The sequence below is a fragment of the Tyto alba genome, unplaced genomic scaffold (assembly GCF_018691265.1).
Source record: "Tyto alba isolate M040663 unplaced genomic scaffold, T.alba_DEE_v4.0 Super-Scaffold_40, whole genome shotgun sequence".
Taxonomy (NCBI): Eukaryota; Metazoa; Chordata; class Aves; order Strigiformes; family Tytonidae; genus Tyto; species Tyto alba.
Genome location: NW_024881316.1, coordinates 36,843,933 through 36,867,726, shown reverse-complemented (window position 1 = coordinate 36,867,726; position 23,794 = coordinate 36,843,933).

The window sequence follows — 23,794 nt, the reverse complement described above, 5'->3', positions numbered from 1 at the left end:
CAGACACCTTCTCTGGCACAGGCTCCTCCACAGGCTGCAAGTGGGCCTCTGCTCCACTGTGGACCTCTGCTCCCCTGTGGACCTCTGCTCCGATGTGGACCTCCATGAGCAACAGTGAGGCAGCCCTGAACTCTCACCACAGGTTACAGTGGGAGCACCCACACCCCTGCTTCCTCCTTTTTTCTTCCACTGACCTTGGTGTTCACATATGTGTCCTCCTCATAACTCCTCCTCACAACTCCCACTCCCTTTCTTAAATACATTATTACAGAGGTGTAGCCACCACTGATAATTGGCTTGGCCTTGGCCAGAAGTGGGTCCAAGTTGGAGCTGGGAGAGCTTTGAGAAGCTTATCACAGAGGTCACTGCTGTAGCCCCCTCCACCACTACTAAAGCCCCCCACCACACACACAAACCCAGCACAGGATGTTGGCATCTGCATGTGGAAAATTACATTATATGTGGAAAATTGCAGTATTTTAACAGATGCCACCATTAGGGGTCTGATTCAGTTCCCTAAACTCAGGTCATAGGGTAGAACACAGAAAAAAAATGTCTAGTGACATTTGAGTTTACCTAGGCTATCTGAGATATCTTCAATAAGTTGGTAGATCTGGTGCAGGACCTATGGAGAATATATTTTGTTTCTGGAAAGGCAGCTAGAGCCTAGGAATGATACCTTATGACATATGATATGGCACTTTTGTTTATGCAAAAAATTTCCCCCCTTATGCCTGTGAACATCTGCCACTGTGCAAGTGCAGAAATAAATCTGGATATTTTACACAGAGCAGAAGCCTAGATCTTTACTCTGACTAAGGTGTTGTCTCACAGCTCTCACTGCACCACTTCTGAATGTTATTTTACGCAGAGAGCAGGCTGTGATTTTTGAAGGCAACAAAGGGTGTTGTGGACATCCGTTAGTCCAGGATGAAAGTACTGGAGACTTGTGTGTGAAACATCTTGCCCTTCTCCTTGCAATGTCTGATCAGAACTAAGAACTCAAGCTTACTTCTTTCTCCTGCACAAGTCTTTACAAGGGCCCAGATTAGCTATCAGGCAAGTAGTTTTGTCTCTTTTCCTATGGGTATTTAATTTTGTATAAAAAAGTGAAAATTAACTGCAGCAAAAACTTGTATTAAATTCTTTTGCTGCCCATCTGATAAGTCTGCCTCCTAGACTATCTCAGTGAGGCTTTTTCTTATTTTGATTTTATATAGAAAAAATATTGTCCCATTTTAGATATTAAAGTACTGTTGAGAGTCTGGATCAGATCCATCTTTCCAAATAGATATATCTACAGTGCAGGCATTTACATATGAATAAATTATTCAAGGCTGTCTTTATAGTCAATGATAAATAAATGACTGTGTGACAGTGTGAATAATATTATTCTAAAACAGATTTTTCATAGCAGTCTGATGAAGTGCTTTTCCTTCTCCTTTACTCGACTATATCAGTTGCAGCCATCTCAACTAGGTAAGATATGCCTCACTGTTTGGAAATACTAGGAAGAAGGCAGATATTCCTTTCAAGTTTATGACGGCTAGGACTTAATCCTCTAGCCTGTATTCTCAGCAGTTTCCTGAGCCAGAAGTTTTGACTTAAGTGATTCAAAGTATCTAAAATTTTGTGTGAAACATGGAACACATGATTTCTTTTGTAAGGAAATCTTAACATGAGATCACTTTTTTCCCCTCTAGATGCTTCTTTTAGAGGATCAGTTATCAAAGACTCTAGGTTACATTTTCTGTATATTTCATTTTTAGAGAAAATTTATAGTATTATAGTCATGGTGCAAACAGAACAATTTGCTGTGTTGTGTAACTCTGTGATTGTATTTAGTGGTGTCACAGCTCCCCAACACTTCAAGGTTGATTGAAAGTACATTGACATGAAAAATGTCAAAGTTCAGACTCAGAAAACCAGTCATTCATGACATTATAACTGAAACCTCTATTGGTGAAGTAATGAGAGAAAATTCTGCAAAATTACAGTGGGCTTCAAAAAAACTGTGTGAATATTTTCAAATTCAGTGTGAAGGGTAATCAGGAAGCAGTTGTTATCCTGAGCACATTTTTAAGGTGTATGTTGTTTTACATCACTGTTTCTAATACTTTGTACTTGAGTTGCAGTTTTCAACAGAGAGCTTAAAATACCTTATTTCCTTGAAGCAGTCCTTCTGACTCAGATGTAATCACATTTGCAGGCAGTAGGGGAAGCTAACACAGGTGGTGCTCCTGTTAAACTCATTCTGGACAAAACCAAAGAGGTTTGGGGTTTGTTTCTTGTTTTCAAAGTCTCAATGTTTTTAAGAATTCATGCCTTACTATTTTAATGGAATAGTGTTTAGCTTCCGAGGATGTTAAATTTTGTTATGATAAACCTCAGGTACTAATGAATGCTGACATCAATTAATTAGGGATCTAACTAATGTTGTGAATTAAATCAGTTTGACATTGATTTTAGCCAGCCATGAGAGTTTATATAGAGGGGAGGGGTTTTTTAACACTTCTAAGGAGAAAGTGAGAGATAAGAAAAGAGAAGTCAGTAGGACTTTAAATAGACACTTTTCATCTGTTAAATAGTCAGATTGACTTGTTAATTAGCAGTTACAGAAGGAATGTAGGATTCTGTGACAGTAATTAAACAAAAATAGGAGAAGAGATATGTTGCTATGAACAAGGGAAGTAAAAACAGCAATAGAAAGATAGCAGAAGAAAATCAAGCTGACATTTTTGAGTACCTCCTTCATGTGGACCAGAAACAGGGTAATGAATCAACAGATCATTGTCATCTTGGTAGCAGAAGACCTCCCAAGATGAGTGAGTGAACAAAGCAAGCATTACCGACAGAGGTGACAAAAATGGAATACATAGATTTTGGGCTGAAAGCAACTTGGCTAAAGATTTTCAGAGGCACATGGGGAACACAGGCACAGAAATAAACTGTGAAGCTCTACTGCACCCCAGATATCTAGTTAATGTGCTAATAGAGAAGCTACTCGGTTGTATGCGCATACTTTTCTCTTTTCTGTAGTTTCTACCAAAGACTGGGAGTCAGTGTACCCTCCAGTCCACACCCCAGGCCTCTGTTTATTGGTTTCAAGAAGGAAAAAACTGTTTAATTTACTTACTGTAATAGCAGCAGCAGAAGACAACACTTACTGATATAGAATGAAGACAAGAAAACAGGATTAGTTTTGAGATCTGATATCTTTCAGCTCCTCGGGCCTGGCTTGAATTCTAAGAGCCATGACAGGCAATGAGATACCAGAACTTAAAACTACATTATCCTGATTTATCAGATACTTTCCTCTCGGCACTTTGTTCCACTTAAGGACCCCTGAAGCCAGAGATTATTCCTGTATACACCAACAAAAAGTTGGGATCACAGTTTTGAAGTGTTACATATCAGTTCCTAATTCAGGCAGTATCAGACTTATAACTTTCATTAGTTCCTCACACTTACAGCACATTAGTGTTTTTTTTTTCTTGCTACTATGCTGTAAGCAGAAAATATGCTTCTGAAAAGCAATAGCTTTTGAGTGGAAGGCTACACCAAAAACCATGAGAAAGGGACTGATAAAAATAGGAGTTCAAAACTACCCCAATGCTAGATAACCTTGAACATCTTATTAATGTCTCTGTTTCTATGACCTACAAGACCCTTATAGTTTCTGAATTTCTTTCTGGAGGAACACATTTCTTCCAACTGGCAATGCAAGTCTCATAGAGGCTGTTTCTGCTGTATGCATCCTGCAGCTGCCCAGATCTATAGAGTGAAAACACTTCCCCAAATGCCAGAAGATCATGCCTGAGGCTGGATAAGCACATATCTTTTACAAATTCACATTAGCAATGACTTAATCATGGAAAAGCCTGAAAGAGGATTTTTAACTCATAGAGAAATGACAACTGAATGTATAAAAATAGTTAGAAACCTGGAGGAAAATAAAAATGCAAATTTACTGTTGCCTTTTGTTGGTTTAAATCTATTAAAGTAAAAGGAACACTTTTTTCCATGTACGATACAAATTTGTTTCCAAGTATTTAATACTTTGATCACTGCAATGACTTGAGTCAACTCTAACAAAAAGACAAGTGTGCTGAAGGAGGAATTAGGTATGTATATTCCACCAATTCAAATAGGAATCCTAATAGAAATTTGGGGATGTTGCAAAGAAATGCTGCCTGACTAAAAAAACCTCTGCTAGACATACAATGTTCTCAGGACACTGTAGAGCATAATAAAAATTGATGGGAAATGCACAGCTTATTGACTCATCTGTAAAGAAATACTAATAAAATTATTGCTTTCATTTCACTTTTCAGTGTTGGTGTTAACTTCTATGAGTGAATGACGTCTGATCCTCATTTATATGAATTAGTTTTATGAGTTAAATGAAGTATTAAATTAACTTCCCTTGCAATTATTTAATCTCTTACAACATAAATAAACAACTTGGAAAGAACAGAAATGAAACTACTTAGATGACTGGAAAAAACATATGCCTTATTATGCATAATTTCTGAAGAGAGAGCCTAAAGACAATCTATTAAAAAGTTTTAGATGTTTATTGACATGTTTTCTGTTCTAGGTTTCATTGTCATCTTTGGATTGTATCTGTGTGTGCAATTACATTTGTACAGTTGGCACGTGGTGTGTAATAAAAAACTCTTCTCATAATATCAAAAGGATGGGAAGAAGACTGATTCTGTGAATTATTATGCATTGTGTCTTCCTGCCTTTCATTTCCAACTTGATTATGAGGCTGTTTCTGTACATGCCGAAGAATCAGTGTTTGGTCTTTGAGGGCTTCCTGACGTAATTTATAAATAAATCTTTCCTTCATGGAGAACCTATAGTTTGCTAGGCAAAACTGAAGTTAGCATACATCATGTAACTTCATTACTGTCAGGTAGTTTTAAAAACAGAGGGTTCTTTAACTTCCAGTAGAGCAGTCATGATCTGGGGTCTTTTGTTCTTTACAGCGCTTTAAGTAAAAGGCCTTTTTGAACCACCGCACTTCATCTTTTAACTATAAAGAAAATTGCATTACGGATAGGCTAAGTAGAATCAGAGCAAGGCAGATATTATTTCTTCCAGAAGTACCTCAGTTACTCCCCTAGAAATGATGGTACATTTAAAAAATGTCTTTTTAAATAGTCCTTTACTATGAGATGCAATCTATCCCTCTTATGAGGTACCAAGAGACAACAGTAATTAAATCAGTCAGAGGTTACACATTTGTCAGCAAATGGGAAACTGACATGGGCAACAGAGTGGAGGGATAAACAGCACAAACAAAAAGGGGAACTAGAAGTATTTAGTTGATTTAGAACTAGACAAATTAAGCAAAATAGAGGGTTTGATAACAGATGTTTTTTTCAGGGAATGGAGTCCTGTGAGATACAAGCCAGACAGGCTGAGTGTGTGGAAAGAAAGGAGACAGTTCAGTTTCCAGTTCTGTTGCAGGGCATACATAAGGATTTATAGAAGTTCATAAGCTTGTTCACTGTGATTTTTTTTTATCAGAGCTCTATTTTTTTCCTTAATTTCAGGCAGCTGTCTGCTGTATGCTGCTGCTTTCCCTCCTTGACCACCCTTTTTTTAGGAGGGCTGATTGTAAGTTTCAATAATCATCAATTAGTCATTTTAGGGAATGAGAGCAAATGGAGTTTTAAAGGAAATGGAAACAGATATTTTTAGGACCTACTGGTGTATGAGTTGGTTTGCATCAGAAAATGTCTATTTTTCTGCATTTACTGTTGGCCACACAACACATGTGACTATCTGATTTAGCCAGAGGTATCCAAATCTTACTGGTAAATTCCTACATAAGACCATAAGGGCTGAACAAGGAAAATGTGAGTCCTTTGCCAAATGTGGTAGGTATTTTGGTCACAGCAGACACAGATAAGGCCTTCTTAATCTTAGTCTTCACTGCTTCAGTTTCCCAGGGGTCTGTTCTTGAAAGCATGGTTCAAGGAGGAGAAGAGGATAAGAACTGAGCCAGGGATTATGTGAGAGAACTTGTCCCATTCAAGTTCATAGAACACAATGGTCCGCACCTGAGGGTGTTGAGAGAATTGACAATGTCTTTGCAGGGCCACTCTTTACCATCTTTTAAGGGTTGTGAAGACTAGGGGAGGACCCCTGTGACTGGAGAAATGCAGGTGGTGTAGTCATCTTCACAAAAGGCTAGAAGAATGCTCCAGAAAACTGTAGGCCTGAAAGTCTCAGTTCAATCCCTCAGAATATCATAGAGAAAATCCTCTTGGAAGCCATTTTTGGTCATTTGATGAAGAAGGAGGTTACTGAGAACAGGCAGCATGGATTTACCAAAGATACATCATGCTTGACCAACCTTATTGCTGTGGACAAGGGGAGAGCAAAATGGATAAAAATTACCCAGGCCATTACATGGGAGAATTATTAATGGTTTAAGGTTCTGATTGTATAAAATTCTGTTCTCATGGTTCTGGAAGTGTCATTAAATCCCACTGATTTGTGTAGCTTTAGAACTAAGCTATCATTAAAGCTGTCTAAAAGTCTTCTGTGCAGTTCCAGCAAAGGAGATTAAACTCTGTGTTGCACTATGTTGGTTCTGTGATGGGTACCATTGCAATGCAAATTCACTTAAGCAGCTCTCCATAAACCATATACTCCATAGGAACCATGAAATATCAGCATGACATTTATTAGGAAAATAAATGTGTTTTAAAATCTTCTGAACTGGCACAGATGTGTAACACTCCATCTTGTTGTATCGTAAAATATTCACTTTTAATACTTTATTATTCCCAAGGCTCATAGATTATAAGTGAAATTTTACACAGCTATACTGATATTAGTCACAAACATGAATCTCATTAATATTTTTTCTCCAGTTAATTATGTACTGAAATAATATGAAATTGTAAAAGCTTGAGACAAGGTCAATCTAATTTCTTAGTGATGTAGAAAATATTCATTTGTCATATGGAGTTCTGGGTTTGAGATCTAGGAGTTTGATCATTTAGCTAATTATGCCATTAATTTACATGCAACAGTTCCTTGTCAAGGCCTGTCTGATGTTAGATGTTTTTCACTGATATTTCATGTATTACATTTATTCCTACTGAAGCTCTATTTAAAATTAGTATCAAATTTTGGCAACCCGTGACAGTGAAAAAGAGACATTTTGCAGCCCTTGAACCAAGTACCATTCTGTGAGCTCACCTTAAATACTTCTTTTTCCTTCCATATCCACAGATACTACAACAGATTATTTATAGTTCTAAGTACTGCTTTTTTGCATGCCTACTCAGAGGATTTGAAGAACTCTTTTATTCCTGTTGTGTTAATAAAAGAGATTTTTGAGATAAGAGATTAATAACATCTTTACTCAGTGTTGCAATATTAAAATGTGAGATTTAGTTTGGGATATCATGTTAAGACACTTGTGGAAAATTTCACTGTAACAGCTACCAGTGCACATTCTTTAAGTCTTTCATGGAGATAGGAGTGTGAGGGGGAAAAGGAAAGAAAACAGGTTAAGTATTTACAATTAAAAGAGGTGAGCAGTGCTTTTTTTGGAGAGGGATTTATTAACTGTATCCATTATTTACTTTCACTTCAGCAGGAATGAAAATTTATCTGGTGGTCTTCATTTCATATTGACCTTCTTTTTCTTGGGATGAAGACAAAGCTAGGTTAGACAATCTCGATCTATTGTTGAATTTACCTCTACAAGAAAGCAGGATAATCTTAAATAAAGTGCTAGGAGGAACAGTATCAGAGACATAAAATGGAAACGGTCTTCTTTTACTTGAACCTTACTGATGGATATTACTAACACAGCATAAGTTCTTAGCAGACAGTTTGATGCCTGAAAGACTTCTTCCAGTGTCAATCTATTTAAGTCATTGGTTTTTGTTTGCTCTTCTAGTCATACATTCTCAACAGTAATAGAAGAAATAGAATTGATTTGGCAGTCTGAGACAGGCTATTAGTCAGGAATCAGAAAGAAAAAGAATAGGAAAGAAAAAGAATAAACTGAGAGGAAAATGATGCATCAGGGAGGGGAAAATAGCAGAGCACTGAGCGTCATATCCTAAATGAAATTTAGGATTTAACCAAACCTATTTTCCACCCTCTAAAAACCACATTCTATAATAAGACCTAAAAGAGCGAGTAGGGAGCTAATTCTTTTTTAAGAAGTCTTTTAATGATTAAACATTTAGTTTAGTTGCTATTTAAAGAATAAAGCTCAAATCCCAAAACTCACTAGAAAAAAGGGAGTTTAACCCTGATTAGGGGGCAGTTCACACATCTGCCACCTCAGTCCAATGGGTGGTGATGGTCCCCCCTCCTGAAGCTTCCCAAATGCCAGGACTGGAGTCAGAGGGGTCTTTGAGATCACATTTTTGAGGAGCTGTGGGGGAACCTAAGGCTCCTGATTCCTTGCTAGCCAATGAGGCAGGCAGCCAATTGGAGACAAACTTAACATTACTGCTCTTCCATCAGTTTCTTGGACAGGCGGCTTGAAGAGAAGAGTGAATGGGAAGAAGAAATCTGGGTAAGCTGTGATGCATATGTTTTATGTGAGCACTGTTGGAACATGATTAAAATTAAATTATCTCACCTCTTGATTTTGAAGGTAACAAAAAGGATAGATATTTCACTGTTGATTTCAACAGGCATGATGAAGCTCTCTAATATTAGAATAGACCACTAAACCAGGAACCCGAGATACTGCAGCACAAAAGCAGCAGTGTCCCAGATCTCATGTTCCTAACACATTGCCTTGTTCTTAAAAAGACTCACAAAAATGGGCATATCCAGGTTTTTATAACCAAACATACTTACTGTTTATTGTTATTAATTAGTCTTATTTTTTAAACTTCGCGTAGGTGTAGAAACACATAATGTTCCAAAATTCTAATTGTTTATTCTAACATAGAGGAGTAATTACTGAAATAAAATATACTGAATGGACTCTGGGAAGTCAGACATTCCTAAAAATATTCTCCATGTAACTATTAGCAATTATCACAAGCACCATCATGTGATGTTTCACATGGGCAGTGGATAACTGTGACAAGATATTTCTGAAAGAATGAAACACTCTGTAAGAAAGACTCAGCATGACCTGTGCATGAAAGCCAATTGACAGAATTGCTCCTAAAAAGACCAGAGAGGAAGGATGATGCTGATTGCTCAGAGCTCTGGAATTTTAATCCTACATTCCTCAGGTAGAGGGTTCTGCTCCAGAAGACCAGATTCAAACCCTGTCTTTAAACAGTCTATGTTTAAAAATTTATTTTTACACTTAGTGCATATAAATGAAAATCCTATATATCCTTGATTTCTGCTATAGTTAAGACAGAAATATATCTAAAAAGACAATTCAGATCTTTGGTAAGATAACTTCCTCTGAATATACTTTTTTACTGTACTGCCTGTAGAAGAAACCTGGAGCAATAGTGCTTCTGACATAGGTGTCTGGATTAATTAATTAAATCTAGCTGTGATGAGCATATGTCTGAGAATACAGGTCTGTAACATGTGCATGAGTTTGAGCAGGCTGAAAAAAAAATAAGCTCATCCACCCATTAACATTTCCCACTGTGACTCTGTGTAAGAAGCTACTCCATTGTCTTGGGTTTATGTATGTCAGGGGTTTTGGTAGTGGGGAAGGGGTTTACAGCAGTGGCACCTGTGAGAAGCTTCTCAGAGCTCCCTTGGCTCCAAGTCAGACCTGCCTCTGGCCAAGGCCAAGACAATTAGCAATGGTGGCTGCACATCTGTGATAAAATATTTAAGAAGGGGGAACATGGGAGTAGGAGGAGTTGTGAGTGAGTGTCCTGGGTTGAGTGACTGGTGGAGTTTTTTTGGTAGCAGGGGAGGGGGCTATAGGGGCGGACCTCTGTAAGAAGCTTCTCAAAGCTCCCCCAGCTCCAAGTCAGCTCCACCTCTGCTTGAAAACTGACCCAATCATCTGTGGCTCTGAGATAATGTATTTAAGAAGGGACGTGGTGACTGGCAGTCAGACTTGTGAGGAGGAGTTGCATCACCTGCATGAACACCAAGGTCAGTGGAGGAACGGGGGAAGAAAGGAGGGGGGAGGTGTGCCAAAGCAGAGACCTCCCTGTATCCTGTGATGAGATGGCAGGGCGGCCCGCCCCCGCCACCCATGAAGATCTACGATGGAGCAAACATTGATTTATGGCCTGTGGATTTCACCTGGATGATCAAGGTTCTGTGCCCGAAGAAGGCTGGGGTCTCGTGGGAAAAGATAGCCCCACTGCTGTAATTCAGTGCTGGGAGGATTGCAGCATGCAGGGGAGTCCCACCCCGGAGCAGCTCGGGAAGGGCTGCAGCCATGGGAGAGAATCCAGTTGGAGAAAGTTGGTGACCCATGACGGAGCAGTGTGGGGAACGTTGTGGCCCATGGGAGGGACTCATGTCAGAGAAAGTTTGTGGAGAACTGTCTGCTGTGAGAGGGGGAACCACAATTGAGCAGGGGGAACAAGTTCCAGAAGCTTCCCCCACCGAAGATGGAAGAAGCGGCATCACTGACTGCACCCCCCCATTCCCTGCCCCTGCGCCCCTGGGGGAGGAGGTAGAGATATCGGGAGCAGAACTGAGCCCGGGAAGAAGGGAGGGGTGGGGGGAAAGGTGCTCTCAAGATGTGGCAATGTTTCTCACTGTCCTACTCTGTATCGTGGTGTTAGTGTCTGTAATAAATGTATGTTCTTTTTTTCTTCCCCTAAAGAGTCTGCCTTTTACTTGTGAACATAAAAGGGAATTTTCTCCCCATCCCCGTCCTATCTCTAACCCCAAGCCTGACTCTCTGCCTGAAGAGAAGGGAGAGAGAGTGGCTACGTAGTGGTTGGCTGCCGACCAGGCTCAAACCACGACAGGTGGTCTCCTGGTCAAGATCATTGCATTTCACCCCTTGATCCACATACAGTTCACTGCTCTCAAAGATATTTTAAAGGTATATTATGTTATATATATATAAATCAGATCATATTAGTAAACTGTTCAGCTAAGAGAAAGTTTATTGACAGATTGGACTGTTACATCTGTTAAAACACCCACATATGTGCAGCACAGCCTGGCAGAGGGCACTCCAGCAGGTTCCCATAAAGCAGCTACTCAAGCTAACAAATGGGCTTCTCAAGCCCTAAGAAGGCCCAATAGAGCAGACCTAACCTGCTCAAAATCATTAACTCCTCAAATACGGTATCTTCTGCAAGGTTCCCAATGTAGCTTCTAACTTTCTTTAGACAGTTAGAAGCTACATTTTTAGACATAAAAAATTTTATGAAAAAGAATGTCATGGTAAAATAATCATGATCAGACAAATCCCATCTCACATAATCTCTGCCATTGTGGAAGGCCTGTAACACAGCAGAACCAATGTGAGCAACAAAGCAGGGCGCACAGCATGGTGTCAATGATCCATAACCACTATATATCACCAAAATGTAACATTTATTCTACTGTGTTAATGGCAGGGGGAAGGCTATGGAATATGGATCTTCAACTATATGGATCAGTTGGCTGATCTTTTCAGTCTTTCAGAAGGATTGCACAAAATCCTGGGTAACTATGGCAACCTTGAAACTACTTAGGTCATGATTTGAGGAGTAGGATCCTAAATGTCTTGAGTGCTTCCAGCAGAAAGTAGTGTCAGCAGAATAAGCGCTTGAGTGAAATGTTAAATCCACATGATCATTAATGTATATAGTAGAAGATGTAAAAAAAAAAAAAAAATTTGGAAAGTAAAATACAGATTTAGATGTTATAAATAACTCAAAGTCTAAAAGCTTTATGAGAATGGATGCTGTGAAAGGCTACCACTTGTGTGTTCAGTCTATAAACTTAATTTACTTTCTACTTTCCAATCTCCTCCCCATTCTTGGAAGTGCTTCACCATGAGTACATCCCATTTGTTGGAGCTCCCAGAAGGAATAGTTTTTCTAGTCATCAGGGATTTTCTCTGGTTTACACAATCTTGTCATGAAGGTCTGGGAGGTGAGGGAAGACTGAGGCAAAATACCTCTCAGTGTTTTCTGTCCTTTGTCACTACATTACCCAACCCACTTGGGAGCAAGTATCAAGTCAGCATTTTCCTTGATAATTTTGCTGCTGATGATATAACTGTAGGTAGCCTTTATCTTGCACTTCCTATTCATCTCTAGCTTCAACTGCAGCCAGTCTTTGTTCTTCATGATTCCATCCTTACATGTCCAGGGATTCTCCTGGATAGCCCCTCCTCACTTTCACTTTCCAAATACACCTTGTTTGTATTTGTGCTCAGACTATTTTCTACTCTACTTTCTGCAATCAAAACAGACTATTCTTGTGCTATCAGGAGACTGCCCCTGAAGAACAACTGTCTCTCCTGAGGTCCCTCAGGGCAGCCTCGCATGAGTTCCTGTCCATCATCTCTGATGAAAAGAAAACCTTCTTTCCTGAAGTTCAAGTTCTACAGCTTCTCTTCTTTCAGGATCTGGAACCTCCATCTAACAGTCACTACAACCAAAGCTATTATTGACTATCACACTCCAAAGAATTCTTTATCTGTGTGTTACAGCTCCAGCAGAGCACATCCCCTGGGGTCTGAAGCAGATGTCCACCATGATATCTCCCTTACTGTCCTTCTCTTTAAAATCTTGAGCAGTCATTTTCCCATTCCATAATATATCTCCATGTACTTAAACCATTCCTTTTGTAGAGAGCACCCTCATCCCCTTGACTTCCCTGCCTGTCTTTTCCTAATATTCTTCATCCATGGGAACAATCTAGCTGTACAAACTATCCCACCACATACGTGTAATCCCACTGGTGTCAGGTCTGTGGCTGCACATGGACTTCCAGTTCCTCCCATGTGTTTCCCAGCTTGCCTTCATTTGTGTACAGGCAGTTCAAACGGACCCTCTATTTCCTCACTTTCTCTAAGAAACTGTGAAATCCTCCTTTGCCATTCACCATCTATTCTTCTCCCTTACTCCCTCTTTCTCTAATTTTCTTTGGGTTTTGTCCTTCATTCCCTGAAAAACAGAATTTAAAACTTTCCTAAAGCCTGGACAAATTTACTGGCAAAGATGTTCCTGGCCCACTTTGTCAGGTAAATCATGTCTCTCACTAGCAGTTGGTCACTGGAGTTAAAGTCTTGCTGGTGAAAGCAGCCATGTGGACAGGTGTTGATCTGCAGTATGTATCTTCTCCTGCCCTAGTCAATCTGCTTGACTAAGAGGATGAGGAAGAACCATACCTGGACTCCTGCTCCTTTCAACCTAGACCCCAGAGTCATACTGGGTTCACTCAAGGTCTTCTTCAGCAGAATCATTAGTGCACCCACAGATGAACAACAAAAGGTAATAATCGAGGGTTGGAGGAGCCACAACACTCTCTTCATGATGTCCTTGGTTATAGACCTGGAAATAGCAGCTCTGATTTGCAGAGAAGTGCCTCCATTGTGTGCAGAGGGAATACCGCATCTCCATTATCTGGTGTGTTCTGTTGGTGGCACTATTGTGAATCTGTTGATCAATCATGATCAACTCAGATGATTGTTCTTGCCTTCTGTATGGGGCTTTGTACCTATTCTCCAACTGAATGTTTGCTGATGGAGAACAAATATTCTTGTCTGCAAGTCACAAGCTTCTGTCCCCAGCGTCAAAGCAGACCCTATCTTCACTCTGCTCAAGTGTTATCTCAGGGCATCCCTCCTTATGTGCAACGTAAGACTTGCATTTTTGTCCCCGCAGAGTATTCATGGAGATCCTGTTACCATGCCTTTTCCTCTTTGCTTCCTTGTCTGGTCTTCCTGCTCAGCAACTCCACAGTTGCTGCAGGGTGGTCTCTGTCATCCCCAGTTCCTGTCAAAGGAGGGAGCACTGGGCATAATCTGTAGACTACAAAATGGATGGAGTTGTTCTGCTACCATAGTTCAGTCTGGTTTGTAGGCTCTGCTGCATCAGAAGTGGTCACATCAGGTAGGGCACCATGTCTTGTCATGTGTTCTCACTGCTGCTGCACTAAATATGGCAGCCTCACTCAGTGTCCAGCAGTGCCTCTGGACCCCTTCCACCAGCTGCCACATTAACTGCCTGGTTTCTCTCTGCACATCCTCCCCACTGATGTTCCCTTAGATATTTAACCAAGGAGTCAAACATGAGTTTGTTCTTCTCCTGGTGAGACTTCCCGCTCACCAGCAACTGCTCACACTGTCTCGGTTCTTGTCTGCTGTGCCTCACTCATGTGTGGGGTTTGCCACATGCACTTTCCTACAATGCTGTGTCCCCTACAGGTATCACAAGCCAGACATCAAATTGCTCCTTTGTAATGCTAGGCACCAGAGCCAAGAAGATTGTTTTGGTGATACACAATAATTGGCCAACTCAGTCTCCAACATAATTTCATTCACACTCACTTGAGTACTTATTCTGTAGTTAATAGTTCATGTTGCTACCAGTTGTTTCACTCTCAAAATCTAACTTAAATCAAAGTCTGTGGAGAAAGGTTTACTTACTTGTTGAAGAAATCTGTTTCAACAGAAATTAACTGAAGTATCCTTAGCATTGAATCATTATTGTTTAATGTTTAAAGCTATATTTCAGGAATTACAACCACTTATCCATATGAAAGCAATTTCAGGTGTGATCCAACTTCCTCTGAAGCTGACAAGACACTTTCTTTTTCTTACTAAGTAGAAAACAGAATTTTGTGAGCAGTTTAACAACTTCTTCCCTAAAGAGAAAAAAGTTCTCAAACATTTTCCATAACATTTAACACATATGCAGATACAATGTCTCCATTGAGTCTACTAATTTGCACAAAATACTTACCTCCAGTTTCATTAGACAGCTGAAGTCATTCAGGAAACCTTAGGATCAACATAAATAATTTAATTTTAAAATAAGAAAAAAACATTTTTTTTTCCCAAAGACAATAGTATAAATTGAGGTACAGTGATTAAAAGCAGCAGAAATATATGTCTTCAAACTACAGCATGAGTTTTTATTTTCCAGTTTATATTGCTTAAAATTGGTCAAATTACTGATTACCAAATGGTAATGAAACAATAGAAATTAAAATGTAAGCAAGCAGAAAAACCCTGAACACCCATAACTAAATACATTCTTCTATGCAGAAAAAAAAAATGTAGGACCAGAACCACTGCTGTGCTAGTAATATTTTGGTTTATTGACAGAATTAATAAATTGTGCACATTTAAAATTCAAACTGTTGATAATTTTTTTTCTCACCTAAGCAGCCTTTCCCTCTAGGAATCCCTCCACTGCAAAACAAATCAAAACAAACCAGAGCAAATCAGGAAAAAGTGATGAACAAAACTCAAGAGCTTTTGGGAAAAAAAGAAACTTTGTTCTTGTTATTTTTGTTCAACTCTAAATTAGAACTTTATGCATTTAAAGGAACTTCCTCCAGATTGACATGTTCCATTTGGAAATTGTAGGAGCAAAATACTTTGGTTTTCTCCAGTGCTTTATTCTAATTTTTTCCTTATCACAACTATCCTTTAGTTTGGTGTGAATTTATGAAGCATTTCATTATATCCTAAAATTGTGTTGCTGGAAAATAAATTATTTTCTTGAAAACTGGCTTAACTTTCCTCACAACAATGATGACATATAAATTATATCATTGATAGTCATTAAAAGATTCATCTTCACAAGGAACTGAGGAAACAGTTTCCTTATTTTGCTTTCCATTGTAATTTTACTTCAATATATTTATGAGTTTCTGTGTAGAAGAGAGGAAAGGGGGTGCATACATCTGTGCATGTGGTTAGTCTGGATCCTGTCATATAGGTTTTATGCACAATAAGTAATCCAGGATGGGCTACTGCCACTGGCAGTGCAAATAAAATCTGTGATCCAATATTTCAATTGAAAGTAGTTAAGTAATTAGTATAAACTGGAAAAGCTGTTTTTATTTCTGATTATGCTTCTTTACAAACACAAAGACATCTAGAATTTTTTAAAAGCATGTAATTGATATAACTAAAAGTACTTTTCATAAATTATCCTGTCTGACTATTCTTAAATATCATATACAGGAGCTTTTTGGGGGTTTTCTTTGATTGATTGGTTTGTTTTATTATTTTTGTAACTTGCAAAGTCAGTTCTCCAAAAAATATCTGAGGAAGGCATTCAGATGATTTTAATGGCCAGGTGATTTAAAAACATGTTTTTCATGGCTTGTAAAGGTCTGGTTACAACAATAAAAATACCAGCCTACCTTCTATTTCAACATCGCCATCTATGCCTGGGGGGTGTGGTGGTCTGTGTATCTGAATAGCACTCTGAGTTGTATTTAGGCTGTCTGATATAAATTTGGTGCTGTAACTGTGGTGAGAGGTTCTGGCTGCCTTTTAGGTAGATCTCCCTGAGAATGACTTCTTTTACACTCAGTGGAAAAATTTACATTTAAATTAGGCAGACTGCTGCCGACAGGGCACATCTATAGTAGTAAATTAAGTATTGGTTGTCCTGCTCTTGGCCCTGAGGTCAAGTGGCATGGTCTGGCCCCTTCAGTATTTTCTATGCTCTTAACTTCCAGATCAGGATGGTCACAACCGTGCTGCATATTGGGAACTTTTCATGACCCGTTCTAGACCCTGAACAGTGCCTGGGAGTAGTCTGGAAAAAAAGTGCTAGTGAATATAGGCTGAAACCATGCCAAGTACACTTCTGACTTTATAAGTGTAGATGATAGCGTGCTGGAGCTCAGGAACATTCTCAGGCATGGTTTAATTTATGTAACATACACATAGCCACATTTGATAAGTTAGGAGTTATGACTTCTCTTCAACGACTTTAAATGTCAGGCAGCATTAAATAGTAGGCAATCTAAATTGCCCATAATTCTGGCTTTAAGTACTATCAGAGTTAAAACGCCTAGGTAGCCACTTATAATAGATAGCATGAGTATATCCTTACCTGACTTTCTAGTGAGTGCCTGGGAAGTATGCATTTCCATACTGTGCTCTGATCACTCAGCAAATCACTAAAGGAGATGCCGTGGGCCAGATACTCACCTGCCTGAGAAAACTCAGAAGGGCAGGATTCACTCTCCTTGTTAAGCAAAGAGCAGGTAGAGTCGATCCACACCTGTGGAGTGCAGAGTAGCTGTCCACTGCTCTCAGGGTCCCCTGAGTAGCTGTTTTGTCATATAATGCCTTGGAGGAGTGGTAATCTCGTACTCTGCAACATTATGAATGCAGGAGGGGAGGTATTCCTGGGCAGCTCAGGGTCACTCAGATTTTCATATGGAAACCTACCTCAACAGAAAATACACTATGAAGTGTGGCTTATCCACAGTTAAAAAGGATCTACTACAACTAAGAATTAGAACAGCAAACTTTATTCCAAATATTGACGTCATTGTTCTGTGCAGAGGGAGAGCCCAAATCTTCCATCTTTTTTAATCTTTCACACTGGGTATTAGAGGGTACCTTAAATAGTCTCTTAATGCTCAGCTGACTGATTGAATGAGTAATCATTTAGCAAACAGGCAGTATATTGTTCCTGCTCTCACAGAGAAAAGAAAATGAAAACCCCCAAATATCGCCACACTGGCTTTTTCAAAACAAAACAGCAGTGGAAAACATTGTCAGTAATTTAATTATCTTCTAGGCTGACAGCTTTAGCTGTATTTAAAAATTACCAACCGAGGGCTTTACATTAAGCCTGCCAAAAAAGGAACAGCAACTAACAGATGTGCTTTACTCTTCTTGGGCTCATCACCAGTGAGGTGCAGCTGCTGCTTTGACTTTGTCTTTTGTGGCTTGCTTTGAAATGTTGTCTTTTTTTTTTTTTTTTTTTTTTTACCATTATACACTAGTTTTATTATCTTGCTTTTTTCTGAAACCTAACATTTTTTTTGACAACATCATGCTGATGAGCTGCAAGAAGGATGCTCTGTGGATCTTGTGGTATGTTCAAATTGTGCTAGTAGTGCAGGTTTAGAAAATATGCATGTGTCTACAGGATGCAGAAGAGTGATGTTCACTTTTAATTAATGGGACACTTCTCAATGAAAAGATGGCAGTTGTTTTATAATCAAGGCAGGAATATCAGCTGGAACACACTGAGTGTGTTTGTTCACCTTGGAAGAGAAATTAGGGTATCGCATTTGTTTTATTTGAACTGAATTTAGGAGTATAAAGAGATGGCAACACTGGGAATGTGATTTGGCTGGCAAAATTATTAAAGTGAACATTCCTCAGCTTGACTTTATTCATATTTGAATAGAGTAGATTAGACATAGAGAATTTTCACCGTTCTACCTCTTAGCACATCTGGTAATTACAACAGCACAAAGTATAGGAGTGAAGATGGAATAAAATCTTAACATTAAAACATTTCTTATTTTTTTTCTAGGAAAACAAAGTAGTATGGAAACATGCTGGAGGACAACTACTTAGGGAATAAATAAGATATTGGAGAATTTTTGCAAAGGACTCAACAGTTCCTTTTTTTTGTTCTGTAGAATTAATTTTATGTATTTTTTTTTAACACTGTCAGAGATCTATACACGTAATGGCTTCAGAATAAGCGAGGTATTTTTATCTGGAAAGAAAAACGTTTTGTGGGTAATGAAAGGAGTAATTACAATTAGCTGAGATGCTGACATCCAATGGAGTAGAATTGTTATTTCATTTTATATCCTTAGCAAAAATGTACTTACTCGATTCTTAGCCAAAAAATGAGTGTCATGCTGAGAACTAAGTGTGAGATTGAATATTGGCCACAGCTTTGAGTTAGGGAGTGGGTAGTAAGAATGAACAAGGAGGGTCCGAGGGAGCTAGGAGCATGAAGAAGGGGGAAAGTGTTGATACGAATACTGAGAGCTGTGAGCACATTCGTCCTCTCCCATATTCAGTGTCTGACCCTATCTGTGTTGTAGGAGTAGTGCCAAGCTCTGTTTTCCAGCCTTTTTTAATATGTAGGAGGCTCCTAATAGGAGCTGATCCTGAGTAGCAGACTAGGATGGGGGAAGAGGTGGGGAGAAAGGCAGAATTAGAAGAATAGGCTGACAGCACACAATCCATCATCTTACTTCTTTCCCACCCACAGTATAACCATTTAGACACAGCTCAGTACTGTGTGTTTTTGTTAGAACAGCACCTTCCAGCTTACCCTTAGCTGCCTTTTTTGCGTATCCAAGTTGCCATGTAGTTCCGCACACATAGGTGACTTATAATCCCAGGTTTATAACCCTGGAGTCTGTAAAACCTCAGGTTTGTCAGCCTCTGGTAAGAGGGGAACAGGAGGGGAACCCTTCCATACTCTGGATGCAGGAGAGAAATGTAAAGTCTGGCTTGAGAGGCTGTACCTTTTATTTAGTTTTCAGTGGGCCTGGGTTCTCATTATCGTGATAGAGTATGGTATTTGTCATTGACCCAAGAATTAACCTATGAAAGATGAAAAAGACATATTAGGTCATACAGTCTGTCCTCAGTGTTACTTCCTCTGTACTGATCACTTCTGTCCTTAGTCCAGTCCACTTGACAAAATCTAAATAACCCATCTTTCTAGTTCTGCCTCTCCAAAGTTAGTCCAAAATCTTCATAGCTTTGAGAAGCTACCCATGAAATTTAAATTTTCTTTTGTTTTAACAAATAACTGGTCTTGATTACAGGTCATTACCTTTCATAAAAACTTTAAACATAATTCTAATGGAAATAAGAGGTAAGTGCAAATTTGAAAGCCAGATGTTACAAATCCATGTTCATAAAAATAGGTTTTTATGAACTCTGTTTCAATGGCAATATTCACCTCATTAAGAGGCACAGCATGAGTATGAGATCTGAATATTGATGTGTTCAATATTTAGATAGACAGGAATCTAGTAGAATACTTAGCCTTAAATACAATGCAGAAGATGCCTTGATACAGTACAGAATAATAATCTCTAGAATCACCTCACTGAACTTTGGGACATCATGAGTGAATAACAGAAAATGCAGCTGGCAGGAACAGTGAGGGGGAATGAGGGGGAAATGCCTAATTCTTGCCACTTCTAGGCAAAAAGCCCTACAGTCTCTTCTTTTAGCTGTATGCTTTAAATGTGTGAACCTGCTGGGATATTTTCATATTCTGACCCACTATCTCATAGGTGTTTAACCTAGGACTAGGTGGAACCAATTTTAGATTGTCTTATACTGCTTTCTTCAATAGCTCCTAATGACTGCCTACCCATAGTTTATTGCAATAGCTACTGTAAATTCCCATTTCAGGTGTCTAACTCTCCATTCATCAGGCAGAAAATGCAAGTACTTGGCAATGTCTAATTCCAGGACTACAGGAATACAAATTAATTTCCAGCATTGCAATATTAAGTGTTACTACCCTGACAATCCTCTTTAGACCACCAAGATTTTAATTTGCCTTGTATAACTTTATTGCAATAAAGTTTTATTCTACTGTGGAGATAATTAATAGTGAAAATCCATCTTTTTCAGTTCTGTTGTATGATGACAACACTGCTTTGAACAAGGAAGTGTACAAGAACATCTACCATATGTAGCTAACCATTTTTTATCTCAAATTAAATACTACATCATTAATTTGTTAGTCTAAATGAAGAACGATTACTTAATAATTTAGTTGACCTATTTTGTCACATTTTCTGCCTGTCAAAATACCACAAGCAGATTTCAGTTTTACTATAAATAATTCATGAATAGAATTTGATATGTAGCAGATGTATACACCTATAAAGTGTATAGATTCATTGTGATTTATTTATTATGGCTACTCAGCATTTGATCTTTGATTTTTGAAACTTGAGCTAGCATGCTTTTGACTGTACCTTGATATTTCACATAATGACTAGGTGAGATTAAGAGTGACAGTTTAATCACTAAAGATGGTACATGCAAATTGTCATCTTCAAAACAATATAGTTAAGGGAAGAATTAGGGAAAGGGATGTCAAAATTGGCAAACATTGAAATCCTGTTCTGAAAATTAAAAATAAAAATAATCTGATGTTGCTTTTCTCTTTTTTTTTTTAATGAACAGTGCAACATTAGTGTTAAACACAAACATTTTCACTTGGTTATCACTCTCAAAGGATTGTTTTTTCTCTCTGGATGAACTGTAATAAAATCCATGACAATTGTATTTTTACATAGGTGTACTCAGTGTATAAAGAAAAGGGGTTAAACAGAAACTTATTGGGCTTGTTTTATTGCTTCTGTGTCAGGACCTTGGTTAGTGTGTTTCCATCCAACATGTCATTCAAGTGCCTTCTTTTAAAAATAACATCTCTTTTAAGCTTACACAATTCAATCCTGGAAAGCATGTGTGCCTCAAGAATATGAATAACAGATAGAGAAAGGAAAGGATTTGAGCCTATCTAAACTATTTGCTTTAAAATCTAGCTGTCTGATTTTGCAAAACATCTCACCAAAAGAGGTATAGTTATGAGCATTTAATTGCAATGCAAATAGATCATGGACAATCCATGATAGTTTCTCAAATACTTACCTTTTCAAGTAACACCTTTGGTTTTCACCTTTTGCTGTTTCCTCATATGTTCCTTTACACCTTTCCTAGCTTTCCTCCCCGACCTGAGGTTCCAGTGAGACAGGAGCTCTTCATGAGCTCTCTCCAAGCCATGTCCCACCTGGTCACCCATGCCACCAAGAGGACAAAACTCCTGGGGTGGGCTGCCTTGGCTGCCTTGACAGCTGGTGTCATCACCATGAGCAGAGCATCACCATGAGCAGAGCATCACCACGGGATGCCGTTTATACACTAGCCTAGCTCTAGGGGAAAAAAGACAATAATCAAGGCCATTTCTCCCTACCACAGTCATAATCCTGGACCTCTCCTCATTCCCCTCCTAGCAATGCTACCACTAGCCTTTTCTAGTCTCAGTTGCCTTCATCTGTTTAACCCTTAACTATTTTCATCACAAATCTGAAACATAGCACCATACAGGCTACTATGAAGAAAATTAACTCTATCCCAGCCAAAAGCAGTACAGTCATCTTCAGGTCTAACAAACATTTTTCCTTCTCCCAGCTTGCTGGGATCACCACGCACCCACTGAAGCTCCACTTTGATTTTTATTTTCTCACAGCCCTTTCTACCTCTCTCCATTTCTCCTGTAGGCACACGTCAAGGAATTGGTATATAACCTCATGTGAATAGGGCCTGGAAAGGATCTACATAATTTTTTCCTAACTAATATTTATTAACCACTTGATATAAATTAGCTTGGAGATGACTTTTCAATATAAAAAGAAAATCCCCTGAACCAGGATGAAGGAGAAAAAAAAAAAAAAAAAAAAAAAAAGCAAACATGAGATTCACCTAGCAGGAATAGTTTATAAACTGTAGAAGTGGGGCTTTTCTAGAAGACTCATTCTACCTCATTTTAGATAGTACAACTGCGATGTGACATGTACTACAGATGGATAACATCATAACAGCAGTACACTTTTATAACTGGGAAACAGGTGTCTCAGTTTATTTAACAATCTAGCTATCATAAACCAGATTTCTATTTATTATTTAATAGTTGGTGTATACTCTGTTGTTTCAAGGAAACAGGGAAGCCAAATCTCTATGAAGCATTTGCAGATTTAATGTGTTCCTGCCGATATTGTTTCATCTTCCAGAAATTTTTAAAAGTGCTATTTTCATCTCTTATTAATATACAGCATCCATTCACTCCCTATACTAATACCCTAAGCCTATGATGGCTACATCCCTGAGATATGAACAGGATTTGACCTTTTGCCTGTGTCATGTGTGTATTGTGTACATATGAGAGAAAGACAAAACATACACTTTTTTTTTTTTTTTCTAAATATAATATGGAGTTAACTTTTGTTTGTGTACAAACCATATTTAGTACTCACACAGATAATTCTGCTCTCCAGGTAAGCCTTTCATGATTATATGCTACACTGCTGTTAGACATGTAAACAGCTGTTTGTTGTGCCAGAGTGACTAACTGCTGAGGTTTTACACGTATCTTGAAAAACCCTATTAATCCCTGTTGGAAGTTGAATGTGATGGAGATGATAAAGCTCAGGACACCTGGCACTGGCAATGTAAGCACTTAGAAACATTATTCAAAGAAATGAGGTCTACATCTATAGTAACAAGCTAAACAGGAGCAGGTATGGTTTTGCTGACCAGCCAGCAGCAGGCTGCAATGAATAATTGTTAACATGTTCCCTGTTATGGCTTTGGTTCAGGGCAAAGAGCACTCTCCCAAGAAATGCCTAATTTAGGTCAGCATTGACCAGGCATGGCTCCAGTAGGCAATACAGATGAAGCTACTCTATGTTGGGCAGGAAGAAAATAGAGTTCCACAGTTTGTGTGTAACTCAGGTCCAGGAAACCATCTCAGGGTATAGATGGAGCCAAAGGCACCAGACATCTAAGCTCATTTGAGTATTGGATTAAGTACCTAAATGGACAAAGGAGTGCCTCAGAAATCCTGCAGCTCTGATCATAAGTGCCAAAGTAGGGAGAAAACATTCTGATTATCGATAACCCCATTGACATGCAGTCTTATGGAAAAAAACAGAACATACTCCAGTGACTAATTGCTGAAAACAGATACGCTTAGCTAATATGTGAGGATGTTTATAGCCACTGGAGCAAATAATTAAGAGAAATCATAGGTTTTTCACTTTCTAATGTCTCCAGATTAAGGCATTTATGGAAAATCTGTGTTAGTCAAAAACAAATTGTGGGGCTGAGAAAAAAAATAACTGGTTGAAAATGAAGGATCTGTGGTGC